Below are 19,049 nucleotides of genomic sequence, written 5' to 3'. Positions count from 1 at the left end.
ACAACATATTTGTTTAGATCCATGATGATTGTTAGGTCATAAGAGGATAGCATAGAAAGAAATATCTTGATCGATCCGTTTGTGAACGGTCATGCATGCTTGCAGTGTCAGGTGAAGATGTATCTTATCCTCTCCTTTTGAGGTGCTTCAGTTACTTGCTGCAAAGACGAACAATCCAATTAGGATGAATAGGAAATTAAACATAGATGAATGAAAAACCATCGGCATCATGGCTCGATAAACGCCATGCCCCACGGTGAGCGCCAACTGTTGTGGGAACAATTCCGACAATAGAGAGGGGTAGTGTATGGGAGCATGATCTATCGAGATGCATATGGGTGACACGGTGTTTTAGCGAGTTCGGGTCTCTCGCGGTGGAGATAACAACCCTACGTCTCGTGCTCCGGAGAGGCTTTGTTTTATCTAAGTATGTATCCGGAGATTACAATGTATGTGTGAGAGAGAGAAGAACAGATGTTCGTGCCTGAGGTAAGTCCTGAGACTAATGGCCGGGGGATAAGAATGAGGGCCTTCCCCCAAGTCTAGTGGTGGGGTGGCTTATATAGAGTGCGCCACTCCCTCACCTCCTATGTTACAAAGTGGGGGCATGAATGCCATAATGTCAGCTCACTATGAAGCCACCACTATGAGAATGATGCTTTGACTGCCTTCCTGCCTGTTGATCTTCGCATATCCGAGTGAGTCATACGACCGAGTGGTGGACTGCCATCTAAGTGGATGGCACGTTGCTTGTCCGAGTGGATATATAGTATGTCTATATGAAATTTATCTGGACCCACCTGATGTGTGGACCCCATGCTTTATGATATTTCGACCCTTCATGGGCCTACCAGTTATGTGTGTCCCCAACACTAGGCAAGTCGCCATCGTGGCGGCTCACACCTCTGGGTTATGACACCATCACCCGGTCTTGGGCCTTCAATCGGCCCACTTGGTAAGCCACCTCCAGTCTTTATGGCTCATCTTCTTGAACCTACTTGGGCTTTCCCTTATTGAGTCGCCAACAGTTTAACCCGGCCCCTCTGGGCGGGTCACACCATGGGGTTATATCCCCAACAAGTACCCATTAGCTTGATAGATTCACTAGGAGAAGCTTCATCTAGCACATTTGGCAGGTGCACTCTTTCTGAACCATTAGTCTCATCGAACCGCTCATCTACGGTTTCAACCACTTTATAGTGAAAGAGGTTGAAGACTCTGTAGGTGTGCGAATCCTTTTCATAATCAAGCATAAAACCTTCATGTGCTTTCAGTGGAAATTTGGAAGTCTGATGTGGATCCTTGATCCAGCACCTAGCACCAAAGACTTTGAAATAGCTTACGTTTGGCTTCTTACCAATGAGTAGTTCATAAGATGTCTTCTTCAAGAATTTGTGAAGATAAACTTTGTTGATGATGTGGCATGCAGTATAAATGGCTTCAGGCCAGAACATTCTTGGGGTCTTGTACACATCAAGCACCATACGAGCCATCTCAATGAGGGTCCTGTTCTTGTGCTCCACGACACCATTCTGCTGAGGTGTGTATGGAGCAGAGAGCTCATGAGTGATGCCGAGTGTATCAAGATAAGTGTGGAGGCTAGTGTTCTTGAATTCCGTGACATTATCACTCCTGATGTGCTTGATCTGATGCCATACACTACAAAAAAACATATCCGTGACATTTTGGGCCGAACGAAAAAATCTGTCATACATATGACACTTCTATGACGATAATTGTGAACAAACCCGGTATCATCATAGATGTGGTGGGATCCTACTTCTATGAAAAAAAATCATGACAGAAAATGGTCTTCTCGTCCTGGGCGGGCCAGAGACGCAGCTACATGACATTCTTTGGGCCGTCCATGACGGGAAAAACCGTGGTAGAAGCCAGGGGGAGGAAAATTTTGGGGAGTTCCCGGTTACGGTGGGAGGTCGGAGCCGAGCGATGCGTGTTTCTCTCGTACACGTACGCGCGTGTGTGCGAGGCGTTGGCTCTAACTGAACCCGGGCGAGGCGTTGGGCTCTAACTGAACCCGAGCGATTGCACTGCGGGCTATGCGTTACTGAACCCGAGCGATCGATCGATGGCTGTTAACTGAACCCGATCGAGCGATTCTTTCGCTACTGCTGCTAACTGAAGCCGATCGATGTTGCCTCTGGGATGAACAGTGAGTGTTGCGGGAGGGTGGATGAATAGTGAGCGGTGGCGTTAGCTCTAGATGAACAGGACCCCGTGGTGTGGTGGAGGGCTGGATGAACAGTAGACGGTGGAGGGGTGCCCGTGGAGGGGTGGTTGAACAGGACCCCGTGGTGTGGAGGGCTGGATGAACAGTAGACGGTGGAGGGGTGCCCGTGGAGGAGTGGTTGAACAGGACCCCGTGGTGTGGAGGGCTGGATGAACAGTAGACGATGGAGGGGTGCCCGTGGAGGGATGGTTGAACAGTAGCCGATGGAGTAGCGCGCGGTGGAGGCTGGATGAATAGGAGCCCGTGGAGGCTGGAGGAGGTCGACGGTAGCCCATGGAGGCTGGAGGAGGTCGACGGTGGAGATGAACAGTATCCCGTGGAGTCCCGTTTTGCGGTACGCCACACCCCTCCCGATGAACAGGACCCCCGTTTCAACCGTAGGAGATCCGTTTCGTCCGTTTTGCGGTACGCCACACCCCTCCCGATCAACAGGACCCCTGTTTCGACCGTAGGAGGTCCGTTTCCTCCGTTTTGCAGTACGCCACACCCCTCCCGATCAACAGAACCCCCGTTTCGACCGTAGGAGGTATGTTTCCTCCGTTGTGTGGTACGCCAGGCCTCGTTTACATCGCTTGTTCCATCCAAGCCCTCCCGAGGAACACGACCACGCATTCCGTTCCAACCCAGCCGGTTGTCTCCCACGCGTTCCGTTGCCTCCTGATGAACACAACGCATTCCGTTGCCTCCCCATGAACACGACGCATTCCATTGCCTCCCCATGAACACGACGCATTCCGTTGCCTCCCCATGAACACGACGACGACGTTATTTCTCCGTTCCGACCACGCCATGTACACGAGCCATGCCTGTACGTATGTGCGAGTAGGCGTTCGAGACCCCGCCCGTATGTACACATACGTGGCCGTATTTTCTTTCTTGCACCCTGGCCGCTGTACGTACGTGTACATGCTACGTGCGCGCCTCTACTACGACACGTGCGCGCCTCTACTACGACACGTGTGCGCCTCTACATCCACCAGTATATATGTACGTACACATTCGCGACCAGAATGACAATGCTATGTATGCTTCGACCAGGTGGGTCCCGACTGTCAGGCACTTCCTTGCCTGCGAAGATGTAGCTGGTGGGTCCCAGTAGTCAGGGGGGCGAATCGTTTTTTTTGCCCGGACGCACTTCTGTGCGTGCGAAGATGTAGCTGGTGGGTCCCAGCAGTCAGCGGCAAACATTTTTTTCGCAAAATACTGTGGCCCGTCCGGTGGGTCCCCGCTGTCAGGTGGAGGAATGATTATTTTGCATGTAATAAGGAGGCACTTCCTTGCTGCAGCCGTGGACCCAACTGTTAGCCTCTCCATGTAAAGTCCACGTCCAATGGAAGCCGTTCCTTGACCACATTGACCACGCCACGCCGAGAGCACTAGGGCGGTGGACAACGGCGAGGCCTAGGAAGGGGACGAGGCAGAGCCGGGGAAGACGCGGCAGTGGATGCCCACGCGTAGAGGAGTACGAGGGTTCACTGGTTTGCTGCGGTGTGAGCCTGCCGTCGCTGCAGAATAACAGGGGGTGTCGGTCATTGACCATGTTGACCAGGCCGCGCCGAGAGCACCTGGGTGGTGGACGACGGCGAGGCCTAGGAAGGGACGTCATGGAGGCATGGAAGACTCGGCAGTTGTTTCCCACGCGGAGGGGAGTACGACTGTACGAGGGTTTATTGGTTCGTCTGCCATCGCTGGAGAATAACAGCAGGTGTGGGTGAGTAGAGGGATGGCTAGGCCAGCGATGGGAGTACGGTGGGGCGGTGAGGCCTGCGCGGCAGCACAGCCAGCCGCGGGGAGGAGGGAGCAGGCAGTCCCGCCGGTGCTTGTTTGAGCGGCTGGAGCAGGGAGAGCAAAGATTGAAGAAGCACGACGGCCGTTCGATGGACATCCAACAGTCACTGCTTCTGCGTCAACCTTTATTTAGGAAAGCCTCAAATCTGTGGAAAAACAGCATACAACCCATCTGCCATTATTTCTAATAATTTACAGCCCATTTGCTAATTCTTAATGTTTTTTTGGAGCTCATATTCTTTTTGTTAGCATTACAGCCCATATTGTGGCCACGGTTAAAAAATTATACGAAATTTTGCATATTTCGGTGCGGTCCGAACTGTTTTTAATCCCGAAATTTCGACTCACATTCAAACTGATTTTAAAAATAAATGTATATCAATATAAAATCCAACAAATTCTCCACGCATAAAAATTAATGTAATTTAAAATCTCGTAATGAAAGAAAGATATTTGGAACTAATTGCCGGTTTGATGTGTTTTAAAAATGTACAACCCATTTCTCATTACTGATGAGCCATTTTCTCGGCCAGCCAAATGAAAGCTCTCCTCGTCTTGAATGATTTGCAGCCCAACAGGCCTGACAAAGTGACTTACTTGGAAAATCACAAAAAACTGGGCTGTGGCCATGGACCCAGCTGTCAGCCACTCCACGTACAGTACTCTTCCGATGGAAGTCGTTCCTTGACCATGTTGACCATGCCGCACGGAGAGAACCACGGCGGTGGACGATAGCGAGGCCTAGGAAGGGGACAACGCGGAGCCGAGGAAGACGCGGCTGTGGAAGCTCGCGCGGAGAGGAGTACGAGGGTTCACTGGTTCGGCTGCGGTGTGAGGCTACCGTCGCTGCAGGGCCTGACAGCGGGGGGGGTGTTTTTTCGCAAACTGTCGGGACCCCAATTCCAAGTCACATCGATCTAGCTGGTAACACCTCATATCACCTTGTGGCCTCACGCACGGTATTCCCACGGGTGTCGTCTTACCCTGGCCTGGGACCGTTTGCGCCTTTTGGCTCACGTATATGATTGTGTCATTAGCATCCATATGACAGAGAACCCGGGCCGACATGGCTAGTCGTGAACCCAAAGCGGCACTAACCTATGGGGACAGGCATAGATGATTCACATCGAGCATGTCGGTCAGCAGCGTGTGAATCCGGGTTGTAGCACTGGGCTAACAGGAATCCGGATGTCACCGCGTGACATTTCCCCAAAGGGACAGACACAGGAACGAAGTGAAATACATGCCGGCCAGTCAAGTGTCCTGAGCAGTAGTGCTGGGCTAGCAGGACTCCGGTGAACCGGGCTGTAGCGGACTACTATGGCTCAAGAAAGCACTAGACTACATTTCCCCATATGTGAGGCTGCCAAGGATAAACAACTAGATTGTCGGATCGCACACATAGCAATACACGTCACACGTACGCATAACGTGCAAGTATGTGTTGTATAACATGGCATCACAACATAACGCAACTCATATAGATAAAGGCCAAGAAGAGCCACATAGCATAAAATACAAACAGGGGTCACATGACCCAACATTCAGAGCATACAAGCAACGGAAGCATTACATGTCTGGGTACAGACAACTACAAAAGAAGAGGCTAAGAGGCCTGACTATCTATAAGTCCCTCCCAAGGACACAAGATCGTAGCTGAGGTGCAAGCTACTCGTCGAAGTCCAAGCAGTACTACTAGTGAGACAGTTGTCTCACCTACAAAACATAAATAAAGCAAACGTGAGTACAAAGGTACTCAGCAAGACTTACATCAGATCCTATCATACATGCATTTGTATCAAGAAGGTAATGTGGGGTTGAGTTGCAGCAAGCTAGCTTTGACTCGGTGGCTATCCTATTCTATGACAACGAGAAACTTCTTTGAGGTGAGGCAGCGCACACGAGTCCACTAAACACCACATCAAATACACTACTATGGATTCATCCTCGTCTCCTTACGAGAAGGCCATCCATAGCACTCACACTTGTCTTGAGCATTTTAGAGTATCCACTTTAAGTTGATAACGAGAAACTTCTTTGAGGTGAGGCAGCGCACACGAGTCCACTAAACACCACATCAAATACACTACTATGGATTCATCCTCGTCTCCTTACGAGAAGGCCATCCATAGCACTCACACTTGTCTTGAGCATTTTAGAGTATCCACTTTAAGTTGATAACGAGAAACTTCTTTGAGGTGAGGCAGCGCACACGAGTCCACTAAACACCACATCAAATACACTACTATGGATTCATCCTCGTCTCCTTACGAGAAGGCCATCCATAGCACTCACACTTGTCTTGAGCATTTTAGAGCATCCACTTTAAGTTGTCTATGTACCACGTAGGCATCCAAGAAGTCCATAACCAAGGACACGGCTATTCGAATAGATCAAGATAACCCTGCAGGGGTGTACTTCTTCACACATGCTCTCACCACTTATCACCATGTACACGGCATGTACCTCGGCAACCTTCAAGTGGAAGCCTGGCGAGGGTGTCGACCATGACCTGACTAACCACATAAGACTCTAGTCCAGGTTTATCGCCTATTCGGGTTCCATCCGCAAGGAGATCCGGCCGGGGTTTCGCTTACGGCCCCAAACGATATGTGCAGGGTTCCCAAGCCCACCTTGCCGGATGGATCTACTCTTGGTACACCATGCCACTTGTGCCTAGTCTATCCCAAGCCCACCTGGTCGGGTGCCACTTGGTAGACTACTAACACTACCTACAAACACCAGAAACTATTTGCGACTCCTGGACAGAGATCAAGTTGGCTAATAAGTCGAGAGGGGCACTTAAGCATTCCAATGTGTGGTAGTAGCTAGTCATTGGACAACATACACGGAACTCAGTGCTTAAGGACGGTTCCAGTGAGACGACCCACCATGTACTCCTACATGGCCTCTCACCGCTACCTTTACCAAATCGTGTTCACACGCTTAACTCTCAGCACCAGAACATATCGTACCACTCCAATTCAGTCCCGATGAATCAGACCTGACACAACTCTAAGGAATAGCAGGCATGGCATGGCAAGAACACAACATGGCTCAATCAACTCCTACACATGCTAGTGGGTTTTAACTATTTACTGTGGCAATGACAGGTCATGCAGAGGAATGGGTTCAACTACCGCAGCATAAAGTAGCAGTTGAATCGTTGTTGTCCTAATGCAATAAAAGAGAGCAGGAGCGAGAGAGTAGGATTGTATCGGAATGAACAAGGGGGGGGGGGTTTGCTTGCCTGGTAGATCAACAGGGGGCACTGCTCCTCAGACAGGTACTCTTGAACACTCTCCGGAGCAGGACCTATCGAGAAGGAACGGTGTCGAAAATCAAACACAAGCATATGCAACAATATGATGCATGAACATGGCATGAGTATGTGATGTTGTTTGAGTTAATGCATCTAGCATTTATTTGGTTGAAGTCCATTTGAACCAAGGGTTCAAATACAGCCCCAGATTAAGCTCTTAAACATGCCATAAGTGTGTTCCATATATACAGCATGTATAGGTTGGTTTGTCATGCATGAAAATTGTACAGATGGGTAGATTGAATTTTTCTGATAATTTTTCATATATAAATTATTTCAATCTGAGCTACGGTTGAATTTCTATGAATTTTTTAAGTTTACAACAATTTCTGGAATTCCTGATTTAATTTAATACCAGAAAAAAGCTTATTGCGTCAGCACTGCATCATGCTGACGTCAGCGGTCAACAGAGCGGCCCAGGTCAAACCTGACCTGTGGGTCCCACGGGTCAGTCACCAGTGCTGCCTAGGTCACAGACAGGTGGGGTCGGGTCAACGCCCACATCAGCATAGTCAAAGCTGAAATGTGGGCCCACTATAATTAGATTAATCTTAATCTTGCTTAGTTAGCCGGTTAGTTAGGCAGTTTGGCCCCGCAGTTTGTGTCCCAGGGTGTAACTAACTGCGTCATTAACCCTAATTAATCGTGCCACGTCAGCATCACCGGATTAAGGGCCGGTGACCTTACAGTGCGGCGGTGACTCGCCGGCCGGGCGTTTCCGGCGACGGATGGCCGCGTGGGTGGGTTCTATGGAACGCTCGCAGTGCGGCGCGTCCAGGGGTGGTCGTGGGGATGCCGGGGATGGGCTGCAGCAGTGAGGGCGGCAAGCTTTGCGGCGGCGGTGCTCGGTGGTGTGCGGGTGCTGCGCCGGGGCTCGCTACTGAGCTGCATGTGCTGCACGACAGCGCCAGGGGTGCTCTAGGGCGCGCCCGTTGCACGACGGCAGCGAACGGAGCACGGGGAGCACGTGTGCTACTGCAATGGCGGAGCCGAGCTTCGGCTCGTGCGGCAAGGGAGCTAGAGGGCACGGGAGGACAAGGGAGAAGGGGGAGATTACGGCGGGGCTCACGAAGATTCGAACAGCGTCGTCGTTGAGCTCGGGGAGGCACTGGACGACGCAGATCGACGGGCGAAGTCCGGCGGCAGATGCGGTGGTGACGAGCTCGGAGGCATCGTCACAGGAAGTCTGGTGATGTGACCTTCGTCTTGGTGAGGCGGTGCTCGACGACGGACCAGTGGGACACGACAACGGGGCTCGGCGTGGGTAGTAGGTACGGCGACGGTGAGCGGCGGCGATGGTGCGTTCGGGTGTGCGAGAGAGAGAGCGAGGGAGAGACGAAGGGGGGAGAGTGAGGAGGTCGGGGGGTCCAAACGGCAGCCGCGTGTCGTTGGTGGCATCGCGCTGGCTAGGGGAGGGCCAGGCAGGCAGCTGCGTGCCGGCGTGCGCGGGCGCCGTGCTCGGCCTTGCCTCTGCTAGTAGGCAGAGGTTGAGGACGGGTTTGCCCCTGGTGGGCTGGCCAACAATGCTGGGCCTGGGGGCTTTGCCAGGTGAGCACACTCTCTCTCTCTCTCTCTCTCTCTCTCTCTCTTTCTAATTCTGTTTCTGTTTTCTATTTATTTGATTTGTTTTGAATTAGTAAAAATACTAACTCATTTTGTAAAATCCTAACAAAAATTGTGGGCACTATTTGAATTATTTCCAACAGCCCCCAATTGTTTTCAGAAGTATTGAAGCATTTAAAATATTTATAGGAATTAAATGTCCAATTCAAATACAATATGATTTAACTCAAAAATCCATAAATGTCCAAGAAATATGCTCATCATTTTTGGCAGAGGTTTTCACCTTTATCATAAATCATGAACATTTTCAAAGGGCATTTTGGGTTTATTGAAAATGATTTTATGTTGAACCTATTTGATTTGTTCTGGTGCTAGGGTGTGATCAATCCCCATTTCAAATTTAAAAGAAATTTAGACATGATGAAACATGAAAGCTAGCCTAGGTCATACCAGAACTAGGGATGTGACAACTCGCCCCCACTCGGAAGAATCTCGTCCCGAGATTCAGGATTTGGCGGAAAGAAAGCGGGGTACTCAAGTTGAAGACGATCTTCACGCTCCCAGGTAGCTTCTCTTTCGGAATGATGAGACCACTGGACCTTGAGAAACTTGATGTTATGACATCGAGTGACACGCTCTGCTTGATCCAGAATGCGGACGGGATACTCTCGATAAGTGAGGTTATCTTGGAGATCAAGCGTTTCATGGTCCACTTCGCGGATGGGATCCGAGAAGCAACGCCTGAGTTGGGAGACGTGGAAGACATCATGTAATCGAGAAAGATGTGGGGGTAGTTCCAACTGGTAGGCAACCTCTCCTCATTTAGCGAGAATGCGAAAAGGACTAATGTAACGAGGAGCCAACTTGCCCTTGATACCGAAATGATGGGTACCCTTCAAGGGAGTAACCCGAAGATAAGCCTTGTCGCCAACTTCATAAGCCACTTCCTTATGACGATGGTCATACTGGCTCTTTTGACGAGATTGGGCTGTTTTAAAATTCTCACGAATGACGCGAACTTGCTCTTCTGCCTCCTGGATCATATCCGGGCCAAAGAATTGTCTTTCACCGGTTTCTGAGCAGTTCAAAGGTGTTCGAGATCTTCGTCCATACAGAACCTCAAAAGGAGCTTTCTTGAGGCTGGATTGGTAGCTATTGTTATAAGCAAACTCGGCGAAGGGAAGACACTTCTCCCAATACATACCGAATGAGATAACACAAGCTCTAAGCATGTCTTCGAGAATTTGGTTGACCCTTTCCACCTGACCACTTGATTGAGGGTGGAAAGCGGTACTGAAGGAAAGGTGGGTGCCCATAGCAGTTTGGAAACTCTCCCAGAAATGAGAAGTGAAAAGACTACCACAGTCTGAATTGATCTCTGGTGGAACACCATGAAGTGACACTATTCGAGAAATATATAAGTCAGCGAGCTGACTAGCAGTGATACTCTCTCGAACAGGTAGGAAGTGAGCCACTTTGGAAAGACGATCAATGACTACAAAGATAGCATTATTCCCTCTCTTGGTCTTGGGAAAGCTGGTGATGAAGTCCATACCAACTTTATCCCATTTCCACTCAGGAATAGCTAAAGGTTGAAGGGTGCCAGCAGGCCTTTGATGCTCTGCCTTAACGCAACGACAAACGTCATAGTTAGCAATGAACTGAGCTATTTCTCTCTTCATCCTAGTCCACCAGAACCTCTGGCGTAGGTCCTGATACATCTTAGTACTACCGGGATGAATCGTGAGAGGGGATTCATGTGCCTCCTTAAGAATCAGTTGTCACAGATGTTGATTCTTGGGAATCACCAAGCGATTCTCAAAGAAAACAACACCTCGATCATCCATAGAGAAACATCCACCAACTCCCTTCTTAATGTTTCTCTTGATGTGGATAACACCCCTATCAAACTTCTGATTAGTAATGATCTGATCCTCAAGGGTAGGTTTCGCCACCAAGGTAGAAAGGAATCCGTGAGGAGCAATGTGAAGGTTAAGCTTACATAATTCCTCATGGAGAAGTGGCTGGCCCTGTTGCAACATGAGATTGTTGCAATAGGACTTACGACTTAGCGCATCAGCCATGACATTCCCCTTGCCTGGGGTGTAGGTAATTCCTAAGTCGTAATCTAAGATCAACTCAAACCAACATCTTTGCCTAAGGTTCAAATCTGGTTGGGTGAAGATATACTTGAGACTCTGGTGGTCGGTGTATATCTCGCAACGTTTACCGAGAAGGTAATGTCGCCAGGTCTTAAGTGCATAGACTACGGCTGCAAGCTCTAGATCATGTGTAGGATAATTCTCCTCATGTGGATGCAACTGTCGAGATGCATAGGCAATCACATGGCGATCTTGCATAAGGATGCAACCTAGTCCGTGTCGTGAGGCGTCGCAGTTGATAACGAAGTCTTTAGTGAAATCTGGTGGCACAAGTACGGGAGCAGAAGTCAGGCGTCTTTTCAGTTCTTGAAAATTGTACTCACACTGTGGGGACCACTCAAACTTTTTATCTTTCTTGAGAAGTTCCGTGAGAGGTTTGGCCACTTTGGAGAAGTTCTCAACGAAGCGGCGACAATAACTGGCTAGGCCAAGGAAACTCCTAACTTTCTTAACCGTTTCAGGTGGAGTCCAATCAAGAATGGCTTGAACTCTTTCGAGATTGATAGCAATGCCCTTACCAGAGATTACGTGGCCGAGATAGGTCACTTCTGCCAACCAAAATTCGCACTTGGAGAACTTGGCATAAAGGCGGTGTTCTCTGAGTTTTTCTAACACAAGTCTAAGATGTTCGGCATGCTCTTCCTCGTTCTTCGAGTAAATAAGGATATCATCGAGGTAAACCACGACGAACTTATCTAGGTACTCCATGAAGATCGAGTTCATCAAGCGGGAGAATGTAGCTGGAGCATTGGTTAGACCGAAGGACATGACGGTGTACTCGTACTGGCCATAACAAGTGACGAAAGCCATCTTAGGAATGTTCCCGTTTCTGATCTTGATTTGGTGGTAGCCTAACCTCAAATCCATCTTGGAGAAGACTGAGGATCCAGTGAGCTGATCATACAGATCGTTGATCCTGGGGAGCGGATACTTGTTCTTTATTGTGACCAAATTAACGGGACGATAATCTACAACCATTCGGTCCGTACCATCCTTCTTCTTGACGAAGAGAACGGGGCAAGCCCAGGGAGAAGAACTAGGATGGCTCATCAAGTTGTTTCTTAAGCTCGGCTAGCTCTAAGGGTGCCATCTTGTAAGGTCTCCTAGAAATTGGGGCGGTTCCGGGGATAAGATCTATAACAAACTCTACATCTCTGTCAGGTGGAATACCTGTCAGTTCCTCCGGAAAGACATCCGGAAAGTCACGGACTACCGGGATATCTTCAAGGTCAGGAAGAGGGCTGGCATTTAGAGAATATAGTTGACGCCTTGCAATTTTGGTGGAGACAGTGACTATCTTGCCAGAGGGGTGTGTGAGCTGAACAGACCTGGTGTAACAGTCAATCTTGGCATAATGAGCTTTCATCCAGTCCATACCCAAGATGATGTTAATATCTAAAGACTTGAGGGATATCAAGGAAGCTAGAAATACAAGTCTGTCAACATGTATTTCATTGCCATAACTTATCCTAGAAGTTTGCCACTTGGATCCAGGAGTTTGAATGAGTAGTGGGGAGGGCATATCACAAAATGACATGTCGTGCAAAGGGGCATAACTTTCGGAAATGAAGGAGTGAGATGCCCCAGTATCAAATAGAACCGAAGCTGGGTGACAATTGACAAGGAGTGTACCAAGAACGACATCTGGATCATCATGAGCGTCTTTAGCTGAGACATGATGCACACGTCCAAGTTCAGTGGGAGATGACTTGGCACTGATCATCTGGTGTGAAGGCTTACTACCACGGCCAACAGACTTCTCGGGCTGGGGTGGAGCAACACGGGTCTGAGTGCAAATACGGGCAATGTGGCCTGGCTCTCCACACTTGTAACAAATCTTGGAGGTAGGACAAGGACCCGCGACAAGTGGTCTACCAATAGGCATGGGTGTAGCATACGGTTGAACTGGGTGAGGTGCCACACAAGAAGGCCTTGGTGTATAACCGGGTGGAAGAGCAGAGTTCGGAACCCAAATCCGGCGCTTCTGAGAACTAGAACCGGAGGAAGAACCCAAATCACGGGTGTGCTTACGAGATTCCTCGTAGGTGAGCTGAGTTGTCTCTGCATTAATGGCCTTGTTCACAAGAGCGTGGAATGTATCAAAGTGATGCAGGTGGAGATCACGATGCAACTTGGGGTTGAGACCCTTCCGGAACCTAGCCTGCTTCTTGGTGTCTATGGACACCTCTTCTGTAGCATAGCGGGCAAGGTTCTCAAATTCCCTACTGTAAGCATCAACAGCCATCTTACTCTGGATGAAACTACAGAACTCTTCTCTCTTGCGGTCAATGAGAGCCTGAGGAATGTGATGCGCACGAAAGGCCTCAGTGAAATCTCTCCAGGTGGTTATCTGGCCAGCTGGAAGCATAGCCTCATAGTTCTGCCACCAAAGACTAGCAGGACCTTTGAGGTGATATGTAGCATAGGTGACCTTGTCACTTTCAGCTACGTTCGCAGAACGCAGCTTGTGAGTGATACTACGAAGCCAGTCATCTGCATCGAGTGGTTCGATGGAATGATGGAAGGTAGGTGGTTTCGGACCAATAAAATCATAGATGGTCGCTGACTCTTTGCACTGGGGTGCGGTGTTCTCCTCGATACATGCTAACAAGCGGTTGGTCTCACGCTTGTTCATCTCAACTTCTAACATGAACTTTGCCAACGAAGACTGATCGGGAGGAACCTCATCCCTACCATCTCCGTGGTTCCGGCTACGAGCAACAGAACTTCGATTAACCGGCAACATCCTAAAGAATGAAACCAAGGAAAACAAGGATGGATTCAGCGTCATCATAAGGGTGTAGAATAAAGTACAAGGAAAATACTATCTCTTAAACTCCTAGGACAATTCCGGCAGCATAACGGCAGTAAAATGCTCGAAATGAGACATCCTGCAAATGATGGGGTAGCACCATACTCAATATCACCACTTAAGGTTCTGAGATATTACTAAGCAGACTACACCGGAAGTACTTGAAAACTGGAATATGACTCTGATCAACCAATTCTATGGGACTACGGAGTAGTAACACGTGATCCTGATAGACGGGAGAGGAAGCCTAGTTCCTTAACCCCGTAGGAAAGATAGGATGACTCAGATCAGAAGGGCATGAGGTATAAGGAGTAAAAAGAGCCTTACGTTCCCTTCCACAATCAATTCCCTTATATAACTAACGTATTTCTAGACTCAACTTTGACCAGGTTGGCTTGGAAATCCTACAGGCAGTCAGGCTCTGATACCAAAACTGTCAGGACCCCGATTCCAAGTCACATCGATCTAGCCGGTAACACCTCATATCACTTTGCGGCCTCACGCACGGTATTCCCACGGGTGTCGTCTTACCCTGGCCCGGGACCATTTGCGCCTTTTGGCTCACGTATATGATTGTGTCGCTAGCATCCATATGACAGAGAACCCGGGCCAACATGGCTAGTCGTGAACCCAAAGCGGCACTAACCTATGGGGACAGGCATACATGATTCACATCGAGCATGTCGGTCAGCAGCGTGTGAATCCGGGCTGTAGCACTGGGCTAACAGGACTCCGGATGTCACCGCGTGACATTTCCCCGAAGGGACAGACACAGGAACAAAGTGAAACACATGCCGGCCAGTCAAGTGTCCTAAGCAGTAGTGCTGGGCTAGCAGGACTCCGGTGAACCGGGCTGTAGCGGACTACTATGGCTCAAGAAAGCACTAGACTACATTTCCCCATATGTGAGGCTGCCAAGGATAAAAAACTAGATTATCGGATCCCACACATAGCAATACACGTCACACGTACGCATAACATGCACACGAGTCCACTAAACACCACTTCAAATACACTACTATGGATTCATCCTTGTCTCCTTATGTGAAGGCCATCCATAGCACTCAGACTTGTCTTGAGCATTTTAGAGTATCCACTTTAAGTTGTCTATGTACCACGTAAGCATCCAAGAAGTCCATAACCGAGGACACGGCTATTCGAATAGATCAAGATAACCCTGCAGGGGTGTACTTCTTCACACACGCTCTCACCACTTATCACCATGTACATGTCATGTACCTCGGCAACCTTTAAGCCGAAGCCTGGCGAGGGTGTCGGCCACGACCTGACTAACCACATAAGACTCTAGTCCAGGTTTATCGCCTATTCGGGTTCCATCCGCAAGGAGATCCGGCCGGGGTGTAGCTCACGGCCCCAAACGATATGTGCAGGGTTCCCAAGCCCACCTTGCCGGATGGATCTACGCTTGGTACACCATGCCACTTGTGCCTAGTCTATCCCAAGCCCACCTGGTCGGGTGCCACTTGGTAGACTACTAACACTACCTACAAACACCAGAAACTATTTGCGACTCCTGGACAGAGATCAAGTTAGCTAATAAGTCGAGAGGGGCACTTAAGCATTCCAATGTGTGGTAGTAGCTAGTCATTGGACAACATACACGGAACTCGGTGCTTAAGGACGGTTCCAGTGAGACAACCCACCATGTACTCCTACATGGCCTCTCACCGCTACCTTTACCAAATCGTGTTCACACGCTTAACTCTCAGCACTAGAACATATCGTACCACTCCAATTCAGTCCCGATGAATCAGACCTGACACAACTCTAAGCAATAGCAGGCATGGCATGGCAAGAACACAACATGGCTCAATCAACTCCTACACATGCTAGTGGGTTTTAACTATTTACTGTGGCAATGACAGGTCATGCAGAGGAATGGGTTCAACTACCGCAGCATAAAGTAGCAGTTGAATCGTTGTTGTCCTAATGCAATAAAAGAGAGCAGGAGGAGAGAATAGGATTGTATCGGAATGAACAAGGGGGGGGGGGGTTGCTTGCCTGGTAGATCAACAAGGGGCATTCTCCTCAGACAGGTACTCTCGAACACTCTCCGGAGCAGGACCTATCGAGAAGGAACGGTGTCAGAAATCAAACACAAGCATATGCAACAATATGATGCATGAACATGGCATGAGTATGTGATGTTGTTTGAGTTAATGCATCTAGCATTTATTTGGTTGAAGTCCATTTGAACCAAGGGTTCAAATACAACTCCAAATTAAGCTCTTAAACATGCCGTAAGTGTGTTTCATATATATAGCATGTATAGGTTGGTTTGTCATGCATGAAAATGGTACAAATGGATAGACTGAATTTTTCTGATAATTTTTCATATATAAATTATTTCAATCTGACCTACGGTTGAATTTCTATGAATTTTTGAAGTTTATAACAATTTCTGGAATTCCCGATTTAATTTAATACCAGAAAAAAGCTTATTGCGTCAGCACTGCATCACGCTGACGTCAGCGGTCAACGGAGTGGCCCAGGTCAAACCTGACCTGTGGGTCCCACGGGTCAGTCACCCAGTGCTGCCTAGGTCACAGACAGGTGGGGTCGGGTCAACGCCCACATCAGCATAGTCAAAGCTGAAACGCGGGCCCACTTTAATTAGATTAATCTTAATCTTGCTTAGTTAGCCGGTTAGTTAGGCAGTGAGGCCTGGCTATCTATGTCCCAGGGTGTTACTAACTGCGTCATTAACCCTAATTAATCGTGCCACGTCAGCGTACCCGGATTAAGGGCCGGCGACCTTACAGTGTGGCAGCGATTCGCCGGTCGGCCGTTTCCGGCGACGGATGGCCGCGGGGATGGGTTCTATGGAACGCCCGTAGTGCGGCGCGTCCATGGGTGGTCGTGGGAATGCCGGGGATGGGCTGCAGCGGTGAGGGCGGCGAGCTTTGCGGCGGCGGAGCTCGGTGGTGTGCGGGTGCTGCACCGGGGCTCGCTACCGAGCTGCCTGTGCTGCACGACAGCGCCAGGGGTGCTCTAGGGCGCGCCCGTTGCACGACGGCAGCGAACGGAGCATGGGGAGCACGCGTGCTGCAGCAATGGCGGAGCCGAGCTTCGGCTCGTGCGGCAAGGGAGCTAGAGGGCACGGGAGGACAGGGGAGAAGGGGGAGATAACGGCGGGGCTCACGGAGATTCGAACGGCGCCGTGGTTGAGCTCGAGGAGGCACTGGACGACGCAGATCAACGGGCGAAGTCCGGCGGCAGATGCGGCGGTGACAAGCTCAGAGGCGTCGTCATAGGAAGTCCGGTGATGTGACCTTCGTCTTGGTGAGGCGGTGCTCGACGGCGGACTAGTGGGACACGACAACAGGGCTCGGCGTGGGCAGTAGCTACGGCGACGGTGAGCGGCGGTGACGGTGCGTTTGGGTGTGCGAGAGAGAGAGCGAGGGAGAGACGGAGGGGGGGAGAGTGAGGAGGTCAGGGGGTCCAGACGGCAGCGGCGTGTCGTTGGCAGCATCGCGCTGGCCAGGGGAGGGCCAGGTAGGCAGCTGCGTGCCGGCGTGCGCGGGCGCCGTGCTCGGCCTTGCCTCTGCCAGTAGGCAGAGGTTGAGGATGGGTTTGCCCCTGGTGGGCTGGCCAACAGTGCTGGGCCTGGGGGCTTTGCCAGGTGAGCACTCTCTCTCTCTTTCTAATTCGGTTTCTGTTTTCTATTTATTTGATTTGTTTTGAATTAGTAAAAATACTAACTCATTTTGTAAAATCCTGACAAAAATTGTGGGCACTATTTGAATTATTTCCAACAGCCCCCAATTGTTTTCAGAAGTATTGAAGCATTTAAAATATTTATAGGAATTAAATGATCCAATTCAAATACAATATGATTTAACTCAAAAATCCATAAATGTCCAAGAAATATGCTCATCATTTTTGGCAGAGGTTTTCACCTTTATCATAAATCATGAACATTTTCAAAGGGCATTTTGGGTTTATTGAAAATGATTTTATGTTGAACCTATTTGATTTGTTCTGGTGCTAGGGTTTGATCAATCCCCATTTCAAATTTAAAAGAAATTTAGACATGGTGCAACATGAAAGCTAGCCTAGGTCATACCAGAACTAGGGATGTGACAACGGTGGCCCATCAGGTGGGTCCCAGCAGTTAGGGGGCAAACGTTTCTTTTGCAAAATACGGTGGCCCGTCCAGTGGGTCCCTGCTGTCAGTTGGAGGAATCATTATTTTACGTGTAATAAGGAGGCACTTACTTGCTGCGGCCGTGGACCCAGCTGAGACTCTCCACGTAAAATATACTTCCGATCGAAGTCGTTCCTTGACCACATTGACCTCGCCGCGTTCCGTTGCATGCATGCGTCCATGGGTGTGGTGCGTCCCCACTGTCAGCCTCTCACGTACAGTCATCTTCCGATGACTCTCGGTTGTTGACCATGTTGACCACACCGTGCCGAGCGCACCCAGACTGGAACGACCCGGAGATGGGGAACACGGGGCAGTGGAGTCGCAGATGGAGAGGAGTGGGAAACTTCAATGGTTCGGGTGTGCGGCAGCACAGCCGCGGAGCCGCCCACGGGAGTCAGGAGCAAGAACAGAGGTTGAAGAAGGAGCACAGCTGTTGGATTAACATCCAATGGTCCAGCTGCTAGAATCATTTGTTGATTAAGTTGACAAAGCCGTGCGTACACGTCCGCTTAGTAGGCCCACAAGTCAGTCACCAAATCTGACGGGTCCCAGCTGTCAATGGGATGAATAATTTTTTTCACAAAACAAGGAGGCACTTCCTTCTGTGCGAAGATACAGCCGGTGGGTCCCAGCTGTCAGGTGGAGGAAACATTATTTTTCAGCTTAATAAGGAGGAACTTTACTTGCGTGCGACCATGGACCTCGTGGGTCCCAGCCGTCAGGCTCTCCACGTACACTCCTCTTCCGATGACTCGTTTGTTGACCACGCCGCACCGGACGCAGCGAGGCGGTGGACGACGGTGAGGCCCCGGACGGGAACGACTTGGAGATGGGAAAACGCGGCAGTGGAGTCGCGGATTGAGAGGAGGAGAAGGGTTATAACTGGTTCTGTTGTGGCGTGGTGCTGTAGTCTGTGGAGAATAACAGGAGGTGTCGAGGGGTGGAGGGATAGCCTGGCCGGCGGTGGGGTAGCGCTTCGC

Source organism: Triticum urartu, chromosome 6 (genome assembly GCF_003073215.2).
Source record: "Triticum urartu cultivar G1812 chromosome 6, Tu2.1, whole genome shotgun sequence".
NCBI lineage: Eukaryota > Viridiplantae > Streptophyta > Magnoliopsida > Poales > Poaceae > Triticum > Triticum urartu.
Note: the sequence above shows the minus strand (reverse complement) of the source record.